Below are 12,938 nucleotides of genomic sequence, written 5' to 3'. Positions count from 1 at the left end.
GCACTTCAGAGCCCTCTGGGAAGTGTGGGCTTAGACAAACGTGAGCAGGAAAGTGTAGACACAGTAATGGGTCCCTCCAGACACTAATTATTATGTCTACTTTTCCTCCTTCCTGCCTTCAAGAATAACAACATCCAGAGCTGGAGAGAAGGTTCTGCAGATCTGAGCACTTGCTGCTCTTACAGAGGACTGACATTCATTCCTAGCATCCACAGTGAGTGGTAACTCCAGTTCTGAGGGATAGAACACCCTCTTCTGGCCTCTGAGGGCACTGCACTCACACAGTGCACATATAGTCAAGAAAGCACACACACATAAAATAAAATAAACCTTTAAAGATAAAAAGAATTTGGTAACAAGGGAATCTACACAGAATTGTGTCCTTAACAACATCACTTAAATAAGGATTCCTTTGGAAGTTTTTGTTTAAGTTATGGAGAACTCGTCAAGGCAACAGTAAGATGAGAGCCTGAGATTCCTGTAGTTTTTCTTCTACATTCCAGTTTCCAGAGGGCAGAAACATCACTTGCCGGTCCTGACAGCAAAGGCTGTGATTAGGACTGTGCATGTTTGGCTTTGTCTCCATAAAATACATCTTGACATAGAGTAAACACAAGCTAGACACAAAGAGGGGTATGCAGAGATGGTATTTCACCTGCAAGAGCTTATTCATCACATGTTCAGTGACAGTTCCTTCCCACATAAAACCAAGGTGACATCATATGCAACTCAGTTTTCTGTTTCTCTCCTAAGTTTTCAAGTTCACCTGTGAATCTTTGCAGAATGGAAGCCACATAATTTGACAGATGGCTCAGAAAGAAAACACGAGGCACAAAAGTAAATAGGAAAGGACAAAAACCACAGAACTAATCTATATGGTCTGCGTGACCATTTAAAACTTATCAGCGCTAACACTGAGTTACAACCATGTGTGTTGAATTGAAATCACATCTAGAGCCAGTTGATTTGTATAAACATAGCTTACCTGGAGTCCATGCCCTCAAGGGCTGCCACAGTATTTCCAAACTGCTGTCAAAATACTGGTACTGGAGGTTTATTCAGGGTGAGGAATGTCAGGAGGTAATTTTACTCCAGTTAATTTGGTAGTAGCCAAGCTGGGGAGTTATCTCAAAAGGTTGTGCGAATACCATCATCCTTGGACGGAAGAGAGCTGAGGCTGGTCAGCCCATTAGCTCACCAGCCTCACTGTGCTGATCTGAACCCTACCCTGGTTTCCACACCTCCCAAAGGCTGTAAGCCCAGTGTGGCTGAAAGAGGAATCATTCCTCCCCGGAGCTGCATACTCTTGCTCAGGCAGCCTTCTATGCAAGGCGGGGGAGGACAGCCATTAGACAGAGCAGGGGCTCTCTGAGCTTGCAAGAACAGATGGTGCAAGCCTCACTTTGTACTTGTTTGCTAATAAATATTTGTACTTCCAACTGCATTTTTATTCAAGTCTTGATTTCCATGTTGCAGCCCATCTGCCTCCAAACACCACTGACCAGCAGTGTTTGTGAAGGTCACGCATCTAAAGCAGCCAGGCTAGCTTAAGTGAATTCCTAAAATCAGGACTCCAGTATTTGGAATTTGAAATGACCCAATGACAGGACTGTTTTGTAAATCAGCCTTCCAGGACCACTGGAAAAACTCTTCTCTTTCAAATCTACTAAAATTACTTTTGACACTGTTAAATTTACTCAGTTGACTCTAATCATCTATATACAGACATTATACAAAGAAAACTATGAACCTTATTTGACAGGGAGGGGAAATTCATTGTTTCTTTTTCTTTAATTCAGTGTGTGTGTGTGTGTGTGTGTGTGTGTGTGTGTGTGTGTGTGTGTGTGTGTTTAATAGCTCAGTGCCTTCCAAGTGTTAGTTTTATTCTTTGCCTTTGCTTTTAGTCAAGCATCTTTGTTTCTACCATCTTGAAGGAATTTTCTATGAAAAAACCCTCACAATGTATTCAGTTCTCATTGCCTCTTTATCATGTCTTGAAGCTTCATATCGATCATGTAAAGTTTCCTGGCAGCATGGCTCAGTGGCTAAGAGCACTTGCTGCTCTTACAAAGGGTCCAGGTCAGTTCCCAGCACCCACATCAGGTGGCTCACAGTTGTCTGTAGCTACAGATACTCTTTCTTTTTCTTTTTTTAAGTAAAGGATTTTCAAAGTATTTTTTAAGATTTGTTATTTTCCTTTGTGTGTATAAATGTTTAGCCTGCCCATGAGACTGGTACCCATGGAGATCAGAAGGAAGCATCAGATGCCCTGGAACTGAAGTTACAGATGGTTGAGAGCCACCATGTGGGTACTGGGAATTGATCCTGGGTCTTCTTCAATAGCAACAAATTCTCTTAACCACTAAGCCATCACTTAAGCCCATCCAGAACTCTTTCTAACAAACCTCCTCTGGTCTCTGTGGCCAACTGTATTCATGTGCATATACCCTAGATGGATACAGACATAGACACATACCTCAAAAAATAAAGTTTTCCAGAAAATTAGATGCTTATTCATAGAAGTCTCTTTCTGGGGCATCTTCTATGCCTCTGATGCCATGTGTGGTTTTATTTCTGTGTTGCCACAAGTTATGGATCAGTTATGATCCCTCTTAAGTGTAGAGATAAGCTGTCCCCATGCATGCTTACTTTGGCAGAAGTGAGTTGTTCTTTTAAGTGTCAACCTATGATAGTAGCTTGCTTTATTTATTTACACAGGTTTTGTAGTCTGGGCTGGCTTCAACTCCCTTTGTAGCCGAGAAATGACCTTGAACTTCTTACCCTCCCACCATGCCCATCTTAGGCAGGACTGGGAATTGAGCCCTGAACTTTCTGCAGGCTGGGCAAGCACTGTCAGCTGAACTACCTCTCCAGCCCCTACAAGGAGCTTCTTAGACACTTCTTCAGATGTAAAATAATCTATTATACCTTTATCCCCATGCATCTCAATAGTAAGACACTGGGCTTTGCCCAAAGAGATACAGCATGTTTTGATTTGTTTTGCATGAATACAGTTGGATGGCAGGAATCAAGTCCACCATGAAAGTACCTTTCCCAGAAGCCGTTACACAAATATGTCTTTATCTCCTCTTTTAACCATTAAAATGGCAACTTTCTGGGTTTACTGTTTCTTTCATGTGGCTTGAAGTAAGCCAGGAATTAGCACCTTATTGTTGGAAAAGATTTGTATGACTGTGGTAAATACCTGGCTGCCTTTGGGAAATCCAGTTTTTAAAGTATTTAGACCTTTGTCAAGTAAGCAAACTATGGTCTGTGGAGTAGTTTTTCCTTATTTATTTCAGATTGCAAAGCAAAATAGCCTGTTTTCTATGTGTTAGTCAATAATGATAGAAAAAATGAGGTGTGTTTGCAAATGTAAGTAATCTGATTTCAATTTGCCTTCATTGCAATCTCTCAGAGAAAAGAAAAGTTTGGACTCAGAAAAGCGTTATTTGGAATTGTCTAAAATAACCTGGAGTGTACAGGTTTATTTTTGGCTTTCAGGGGTCTACTACTACTTTCTCATTTAAATTTTGTCAATAAAGCTTGGAGCTAAATCAGGTAATGAGCCCCAGGCATGGCACCCTGCTATGGAAACTTCCAAGCCATCATTTCCTCCAACTCAGCTTTGTCCAGTCACTTTGGGACTACAGAGAAAGCTGTGGCTCCCTCCCTGTCTCTGCATTTGAGACGGGTGTGGCTTGTGCTCACCTGTGTGGATCTAAACCTGGGTCTCCGCCAGAGGCACAAGCATTTAGCTGTGTCATGAATAATCTAGCATCCTAGATTATTAATCTTTAATCTGTGTCTCTGCATGACAGTCTGGGTCTTCCAGTTTATACATTTGCATCTGCCTGTTAATCTGCATCTATCTTTGCTTCCCTGGCTGTTTGCCAAGCTTTGGAAGCTGAACTATGAGGAAGACAGATAAAGGAGCCTCCAGGACACCCAGTCTGGGTGACTAATCTGTGATAATTTGTAGGCTGAGAAGGGCCAATGTTCTCCTATGAACTATTTAGCCACATCTGTGGCTCACACTTGGTCACCTTGGAGACTGTAGCAAGAGTGCTGAGAGAAAGGGTCAGCTATTTGAGGCTCCTGAGGATGCTTTTCTACAACCTCCCAAGCCAAAAAGGGAAATTCAAGCCCAGCATTCAGGCCATGGGGAAGATACTATCATCCTTCTGCTTCTAGTTTCATCTCTGCTGCTATGATAAAACATTCAGTTCAAAAGCAATTTAGGGGACAAAGGGTTTATTTCAGCTTATAAGGTCAAGGTCCATCACTAAGGGAAGTCAGAGCAGGAACTGAGGCAGAAGCTCAAGCAGAAACCATGGAGGAAAAATCTTTGCTGGCTTGCACACAGGTTCATGCTCAGCTAGATTTCTTACATAGCCCAGCACCACCTGTCCAGGGAATGGTGTTGTCCACAGTGAGCTGGGCTGTCCTATATCAATTATCAAGAAAATCCCCACAGATATGCCCATAGGCCAATTTGGTCAGTTTAAAGAATAGCAGTAAAAGCCCAAGCAAGAAAAATAAATCCTTCTGGTCAAGAAAATAGAACTAGAGACCTAACAGTCCAGTTGGGCCAGATCAATGTGGGGATGGGGGGGGAGCACACATCCCTTAGGGCTTACCTTGGCTATGCTGAAGAGAGAGGAGAAAGGAGAAATTATTCTTCTGTACTTCCCTTCCCAGAATCCCATGCTCCTCCCCACTCCAGCACAGTCCCTACAAACCACCAAGAAGGCTCTGCTAGGTTTGTCCACCTTTCTGAAGCCTGAGTCAGAAATGCATAACATTTCCATTTTCTGTTTTCTGTCTTGTTCTTTTGGGTGCTGGCCAGGACCTAGGTATGCTTCCTCTGATACTCTAGGCTTCCGTCCTCTGTTCTAAGCCTCCCTCCCTCCCTGCCATACAGCTGCTTATCAGCCATGTGTCTATAGTTCAGAAAGCATGGCCTTCTCCTTAAGTCCTCCACACAGTTGCTGAAATTTACAGCTTGGCTGGATCAGGATAGGGATTCTTTTAAACTCTGGCAAAATTGTCCATGAACTTCTGAGTCCTTTTAAAAGAAAATGATGTGTGTCTCTATGTATGGGTATGTGAACATGTATGTGTATGTGAACTGCGTGTGTGTGCGTGTGTGTGTGTGTGTGTGTGTGTGTGTGTGTGTGTGTGTGTGTGTGTGTGTGTCCCATATGGCCAGAAGGTGCTAGATGCCCTAGAGCTGGGGTTACAGGCAGTTGTGAGCCACCAATGTGGGTGCTGAGAACTGAACCCTGTTCTGGAAGGTCAGCAAGTGCTCTTAACTGCTGAGTCTTCTCTCTGGCCCGTGAGTGTTCTTAAATTCTTTTACTAATGAGACTAAGGACCCCAGGTGGGACCTCACTTCTGTGGTTTTAGAGGCTCTGGTCCATGAGTGGGTCAGCAGATTATAGATAAGAGTGAGTGCAGAGTAAGCCATCATCTCCTGGCTGCTGTGACGTCTAATCTTTATTGTCAAGGTAACAAGATTTAGAATGGCCTAGGAGACAGCACCCTACGGAGGTTTGCAGAGACAACACAAGTGTGTGGCACCTCCATGGGCTGGGGCTCCAGATTCATAGCTCCAAAAATTCAGCCCAAAATTCACAGATTGGTCAAACTCTGGGGCAGGGTGTTTGCAAAGTAATTAGTTTTTTATGAAGTCATAGTGAAATCTGTAACTTTGCCAGACAAGGAACAGAGGCAAGCTAAAGACCACTGCTGCCATATTATGGAACAGCAAAAGGGGCAACAAGATGCTGGCCCCATTGTATCTGTCTTTGGGGCCTCCAGAACTGTGAGAAGATGTTCACATTATATATTACTCAATCTGTTGTATTCTGTTATAGCCACAGAAAATGATCCAAGATCTCTCTGTAGGGTCCCAGGGTCAAGACTTTTATTGGCAAAAAAATGAGAATGATCTGTCTTTCTGTTGACAAGAGCCATTTTGCAGGTGTCCTTTGTGAACAGGCAGACATATGGCATGTTCACTCCACAAACTGGGGCCCTAATTTTAATTTAGGGAGACATAAAATTTCAGATCTTTTCCTCAGGATTTAGCTATATGTCAAGTGACTAAAGTGTCTTATGGTTGAAAAAGTGGAAACAGCAAGAAACATCAGATAAGTAATAGATTCTGATTAAACACCCACAGGTTATAAAACAATTCACTCACTTCAGCATTAAAGAGAAACTTCAGAACTCTTGGAGAGATGGCTCCAATGGGGAAGCTAACAACTCCAGGTTCAGGGAATCCTATGCCTCTCATCTTCTGCCACTCCACACAGAGACCTGCACATATACACATAGTTAAAAATAAAATAGATCTTTAAAAGGAGAGAGGAAGAAAATTCTAAACTAATAAGAACATGTGTAGGTTGGAACAGGGAGAAAGTCAAATTTTCGAAAACAGATGTCACGACTTGGAACAGAATTTAGACTAACAGAACGCAGACAGAGAGTTGTCATAAATATTTAGAGGAAAAGGAAACACTAAATATAGTCACCAGCTTATAAATGGGTCTCCAAAAGTGCAGAGACTTGAAACATGGGAGTTTTTTTTAAGTAATTCTTTGTGGTTTTCTGTTGAAGATTAAACTTTCTAAAGATATTTATTAACATAAAATGAAAAAGTATGGATAGGGACCTCCATGAAGAGGCAGCTCTGGTGTTTCTTTCTTGAGATGAGGCATGAGAAATGTCACAACTGGCATGTGGGGTCCATTCTGTATCTTTGTGTTGACCTCTGCTGTCTGGGAGTTGTAGAAAAAAAGGGAATTAAGAAGGAACATAGTTTTTGCCAAGGTTAACATCAGCAGGGTGGGTTGCCATGTGATCAGAAACCTAATTTAGCAAAAGTGGCCCAAAGAATGCCAATCTGGCTGGTTACCTTGGGAAATAATTGGGATTTGGCCTACTGCCACACTCTGATCTGCCCCGAATGTTGTTTGAAGGATGGATGGCTGTGGACTGTTGGTCTTTGACAGGGTTCTGCTCATCTGTATCCAAATGAAAATTAGCAGACAATGTCATGAATTCTTCATAAAGCTAATTTATGCAGTTTCTAAATTATGAAATTGTGTCTGTTTCAATTTAGTGCTACTAGTGCCGTCCTTTCGCTTATGAAATGATAATAAAGGTAAACGATATAGTTTGCTTTATTCATTGGCATCCTTACATGACAAAATTAAGATTAAATAAAATAATCATTAAAATCTTTACTTGACAACACTTGTGCCTCCCTTTCATGTTTCTTCCTATACTTCTTCTCTTCCTCCTTCCCCTTCTCTCTTCCCTTCCCCCTTCCTCACCCTCTTCCTCTTCTTCCTCTTTCTCCTTATTCCTCCTCACCCTCCCCCTCCTCCCTTTTCTTCCCTCTGCCTCCTTCTCTTCCTCCTCTCCCCTTTCTTCCTCTTCCTTCTTCTTCCCCTCACCTTTTGACACAGGATTTCATCACATATCCCAGGCTAGCATTCAACTCTCAATCCTCCCCAGCCTCAGCCTCCTTGTTGCTAGGATCACAGCTGTGCACCATCGCCATCTAGCCAAGCTTTGTGAAGTTTGAGAGGGTTGATCTGAAATTCTAGTGCATGCTGCATGATCTGCCTTTTCTAAAGTTGATTGTTTTGTGATATGATGTCATGCAATGGGGACTATCCTGGAGGGGGTTCCTAAAGCAGTTGCATGTGTTCAGGGAAGGGTGGAGGTGTCCTCCTGGGGTAAGGCAGGGAAAGAGATGCCATGTGCCATGCTGATGTCTAAGGGGACCATGGTGGCAGGAAGGGATGACCTGGAAGCCACAGTGTAGGCTGCATGGGGAGGCAATGGGTGTCCTGATCAGGACAAGATTGGGTGTTCTTTACATAGCTCAGAAGTTCACCTGGGTGACAACAAAGGGAAGCATATGCAGATGAAACATGAACTCCAGCCAGCCAGGAGGGCAGTGTGAGCACCACCAGAACCCAGTTCAGGAGGCCAGGGCCCCCTGGGGCTTTCGAAAGAGGGGACTTGGCTGCTAAGATCCGGCCAAGGTTTGCCAGCTCACAGAATGCCAAGAGGGTTCCAGAGCTGGACCATAGCCTGATGGTTAAACAAATTAAAACTTTTGAAATAAATAATATCCTACTGGGAAGCCTCCATTTTAAGAACATTTTCAGAAAATCTTTTTAGAAATTAAATAAATTGGGTAAATCATAACTGTACCAGGCTTTTTCTTTTGGGCCACCAACCAGCTCCCAAATCATGACACAGAGACTTACTAGTTATGAATGCTCAGACTAGCTTAGGCTACATCTTTTAACTTAAATTAACCTGTTTCTCTTTATCTACCTTTTGCCTCAGATTTTTTACCTTTCTTTTCTTCTGTATATCTTACTTTTATTGCTTCTCATGTTTGTCAGGCTGGTGACTGCCCAGCCTGCCCCAGGCATATCCTTCCGTCTCTCCTTCTGTCATAGATTATTCTCCTATTTATTGTCTCTGCCCGGCAGTCCCACCTATCCTTTCTCCTGCCTTGCTATTGGCCAGTCAGCTCTTTATGAGACCAATCAGGTGCCTTAGGCAGGCAAGGTGAAACAAATGCAACACATCTTTACATAATTAAACAAATGCAGCAGAAATAAACGAAGCATACACCTTTACAGAGTAACATCCCACAGCATAAGCAAATATAACACGTCTTTACATAGTTAACATAACTTTCATGGGTGGGGTCTGTCTTATGCTTATTCATGAAACTTGTCTTGTTTCACTGACACTGAGCTGGCAGGGTATCCCCAAGTTCACATCTATACTCTTGGCTCCACCTCTAAAGACACCACACCTGACAGACATCAATAGTCACCTGACATTTATTTCAAGTGCTCTGATTGCAACCCTGTGAGGTACAAAAACACCATGTCCTGGTAATAATAAAGACACAGCAACAGAAGGCTTGTATGACCTGCCCATGGCCACAGAGCCCCTAAGATAAAACCCAGACCACTGACCTCCCAGATCCCAAGTTTGTTCTCCAATGTAAACTCCAAATGCAAGCCTTTTAAGGGTTTTTTTTTTTTTTTTGTGTGTGTGTGTGTGTGTGTGTGTGTAGTAAAATCAAATGCATACATATAAAGGGTGTTGCATGTATTTATTCACCCTTTGGTGACAGCTTGTTTTACTTTTCACAGTGCCCTCAAGGTTCAACCACACTGCAGTATACATTGGAATTCCCTTCCTTTTTAAGGCTACATACTATCTCACTTATGCACACACACATTCTCTTTATCCATTCATTTGGCATCGGAAGCCTGGGCTGCTTTGGCCAAAGCCAATAATAATACTATGAGCATAGGTGTAAAGCATTTTTCAGATCCCTACTTTGATGATTCTACTTCTAAATTTTGAAGAACCACCATACCATCTTCCTTAGTGACCATTTCACATCCCACCCAGACTTCTAATTAAATTTCTCTTATCCCTCCCAGACAGAACTTGTTACTTTCTCATCATTAGGGTCTTAGGTCATCACTGGTTTCACATTTGTTTTGTGACAGTGACCATCCTACTGACTCCTCCTTTTTATTTCTATAGCTTTATTGTGGTATTGTTCACATGTTACACAGTTCACCAATTGAAGTCTAGAAAGCAATGACTGTTCAAGCAGTCCCAGAACTCTGCAACTACTTCTGTGTCTAGTCCCAAAACATTAATTTACCTCCCCAAAAGATCCCACACTAGCCACTAATCATCCTATTTACCCTCAACCCCATATAACATAAGTTTATCACTAAACTATCTTCTGTCTATAGATTTGCCTATTCTTAGAAATTCATCTAAATAGAATATAGGAAATACTGTTGCATGGAGCTGACTTCTTTTGCTTAGTGTGTTTTCAAGATTCCCTCTTCTTTGCCAGTCAGTGGTGGTGCATGCCTTTAATCGGGAGTGGGAGGCAGAGGCAGCCTGTGAGTTCAAGGCCGGCCTGGTCTACAAAACTACACAGAGAAACCCTATCTCAAAAAACAAAATAAAGTAATATTACACACACACACACACACACACACACACACACACACACACTCACACACACACACACACAAAGATCCCCTCTCCTTGTAGCATGCCTCAATACCTCATCCTTCTTCACAGTTAAATAATATTCTGTTGTATGGATATACCATGCTTTATTCATCAGCTCACAGACATTTGGGTTCTATGAATTTGGGAGCATCATAAGGAAATGAAGACCCATGAGAAAGAAATCTCTACTTTTATGCATAGCTCTGCGGGGATATAGTGTTAGAATCTAACACTATAGGACAAAATGATGATTTAATGATAACAAGAGTAGGAATGCCTAGTAAGGCCCGAAGCTTTGATTTTTCTCACACAGCTTCCTCCTTCCTCCACATGTAGGCAGGATATCCATCACAGGAAAGTCTTCAGGGGATATCAGAGAGTCCTATTCCTGGTTTTGTGACCTGATTCAAGGAGAGACGTGGAGAGAGGTGGAGAGGTGAGAAAAGGTTCTTACTGCCTCTCATCCTCCTGTTTCTAATGAATGAGTCACAGGGAAAGACATGTGAGTGCTGTAGAGATGATCGTTCCCCCTACTCACAACTGGGTCAGTTGCTCTAGTTAGGTGGCCTGTTTGGTTGGTTGGTTTGGTTTAGTTGGGGGTGTTGTTTGTGATGGGATTCTGCCATGTAACCCAGGCTACTCTTTCTCATCCCTAGCCTTACAGGGGTGCTCTGCCACTCCAAGCTTTAAAAGGCATCTTTAAAACTTTGCTAAGCAAGGCTGATTAGGGTCGCAAATGTGCAGGAGATGCAGAATCTAGTGTCGAGTTGTCAGAAGCAATCATATCGGTAACTGGGGTCATCACAGCCTGTGAATGAGACATGGTCAATCTCCATGGGGCTTGTCAGAGGCTCCTTGGAAATGTGCCTCAACCATGTGCTCCCTGATTTACTCTCTACTCAGTCTGAGGATTTCATAGAGGTAAGAGCTCTGGTGCTCTGCTTCTCTGACCTTTACGCTTTCACCCCCATATCTGACTCCGGTGTTTTTATTATGGAGACCTATTAGAACTCGTGCTACATTTATTGAACAGAACTGGAGTCCAGCTTGTAGCTTGCCAGGTTTCAGGGCTGTGCAGATGTCATAGTTTCAAATGGTTCCTCTGTAAATCTCTGCTCAGCAGCAGGTTCATCCATGGACCAGGATGGAGGAAGCTGGCCTCTGGCTTGATCTCCATGGTGACCAGAAAAGTACCTAGTCTCTCAGTCTCTTCAAAAGAAGATAGCTCTGTGCAGGTCACTGGGGTGAGTACACATCCAGCTCACCCAGATGCCTCTTTCCTAATGGAGAAGCATCTTAGATTCTAACAAGTTCTCATCAGGTTTTTAAGTAATGGGAACCTTACCGTTTTCAAGCTTCAGCGTAGTCCATTTATGTGGGCTCCAACTTCCTTAAGTGACACTGTCACAGATAGCAGGGTCCCTTTAGTTTTTAAGACCTCTCTAAGGTGTCTTGATATGCATCTATTAACTGTATTAGAGATTCCTCACATGAGGCACCAAAATACATTGGTTAAAATGTTAAAGATACCTTCAGAGGCACCAAAATGCATCGTGTCATGGAGCGTTAGGGAAAGTTCATCACAGCTTCTTGGGTTTGAATTCTCGACTTCTCTCCCTGTGTCTTCCATCTGTCTGTAGCTTGTCTGTAGTCTATCTGTTGTGCATCTATCTATGCCTGCCTGATGTCTGACTGTCCCTCTTCGAGCATGTTGAATGCTATCCCTAACAGCTTTGCTCTGTATTTGTTGGACGGCACAGAAAAGCATTACGTGGGAAATGTGTTTAAGTGATGGTTTACAGAAATCTTCAACAGAATGGATGGAAGTTTCTGTCCCACCCAGTCCTGAAGTCCTTTAGTCCCAAATAAACACAGAGGCTTATATTAATTATAAACTGTTTGGCCTATTGCCCAGGCTTATTACTACCAAGCTCTTACAACTTAAATTAAACCATAATTCTTATCTATTTTTAGTCACATGGTTTGGTACCTTTTCTCAGTAAGGCATTCTCATCTTGCTTCCTCTGCATGCCTTCCTCCTCCCAGAATTCTCCTGGTCTGGCAGCCCCACCTATACTTCCTGCCTGGCTACTGGCCAATAAGCATTTTATTAAATCAATACACGTGACAAATCTTTACTGTGTACAAGAGCATTATCCCACATCAACAGATTTTTCCAGGAAATTAAATTATTTACCAACTGACCCTAACTGACCCTGAAGCACTCAGTATTGCAAACATACCATTTGTCAAGCAATATCTGTATGCTGGTTCCATATTTGTGATGGGTACTTGTTGCATAAAGTCACTTGCACTGGATTATAGCCATTCCCAGTAATCCCCCCTTCTGTCACCATGGTTTGGTCTGTTCTGAACATTTTGTATACTGAAATATATACAGTGTGTGTTTGGTTTCCTCTGCTCAGCAGAATTTCTAGGTTCATCTACATGTCAGTACTTCATTCCTGACTGACCAAATAATGTTCCATTGCTAACGGACACGAACTGTACGGCTCGTTGTCCATCATTTCACTATGGCTGGCCTAACGGGCCTTGGTGTCACTGTGGCTCTCGTGGAATTTGACTAATGGGCGTCTGCCCAGGATCATTTGACCTCCATGTTTCTTTTCTCCTTAAGTTCTCACTCACATCTTTTGTTCCCCGCTTAACTGGCTTATTTATCTTTCTCTGTTGCATTGGAAAAATCCTTCCTGGATTTTGGAGGTAAGGCTTTTGTCAAATGCCTGATTTGTGGTCATTTTCTCCTGAAACAAATATTTTGTGGGCTGTCTTTTCGATTTCTTGATGAGGACCTTTAAACATGAAAATTTAAATTTCTGTGAAAT

Source organism: Cricetulus griseus, chromosome 8 (assembly GCF_003668045.3).
Source record: "Cricetulus griseus strain 17A/GY chromosome 8, alternate assembly CriGri-PICRH-1.0, whole genome shotgun sequence".
Lineage (NCBI taxonomy): Eukaryota > Metazoa > Chordata > Mammalia > Rodentia > Cricetidae > Cricetulus > Cricetulus griseus.
Note: the sequence above shows the minus strand (reverse complement) of the source record.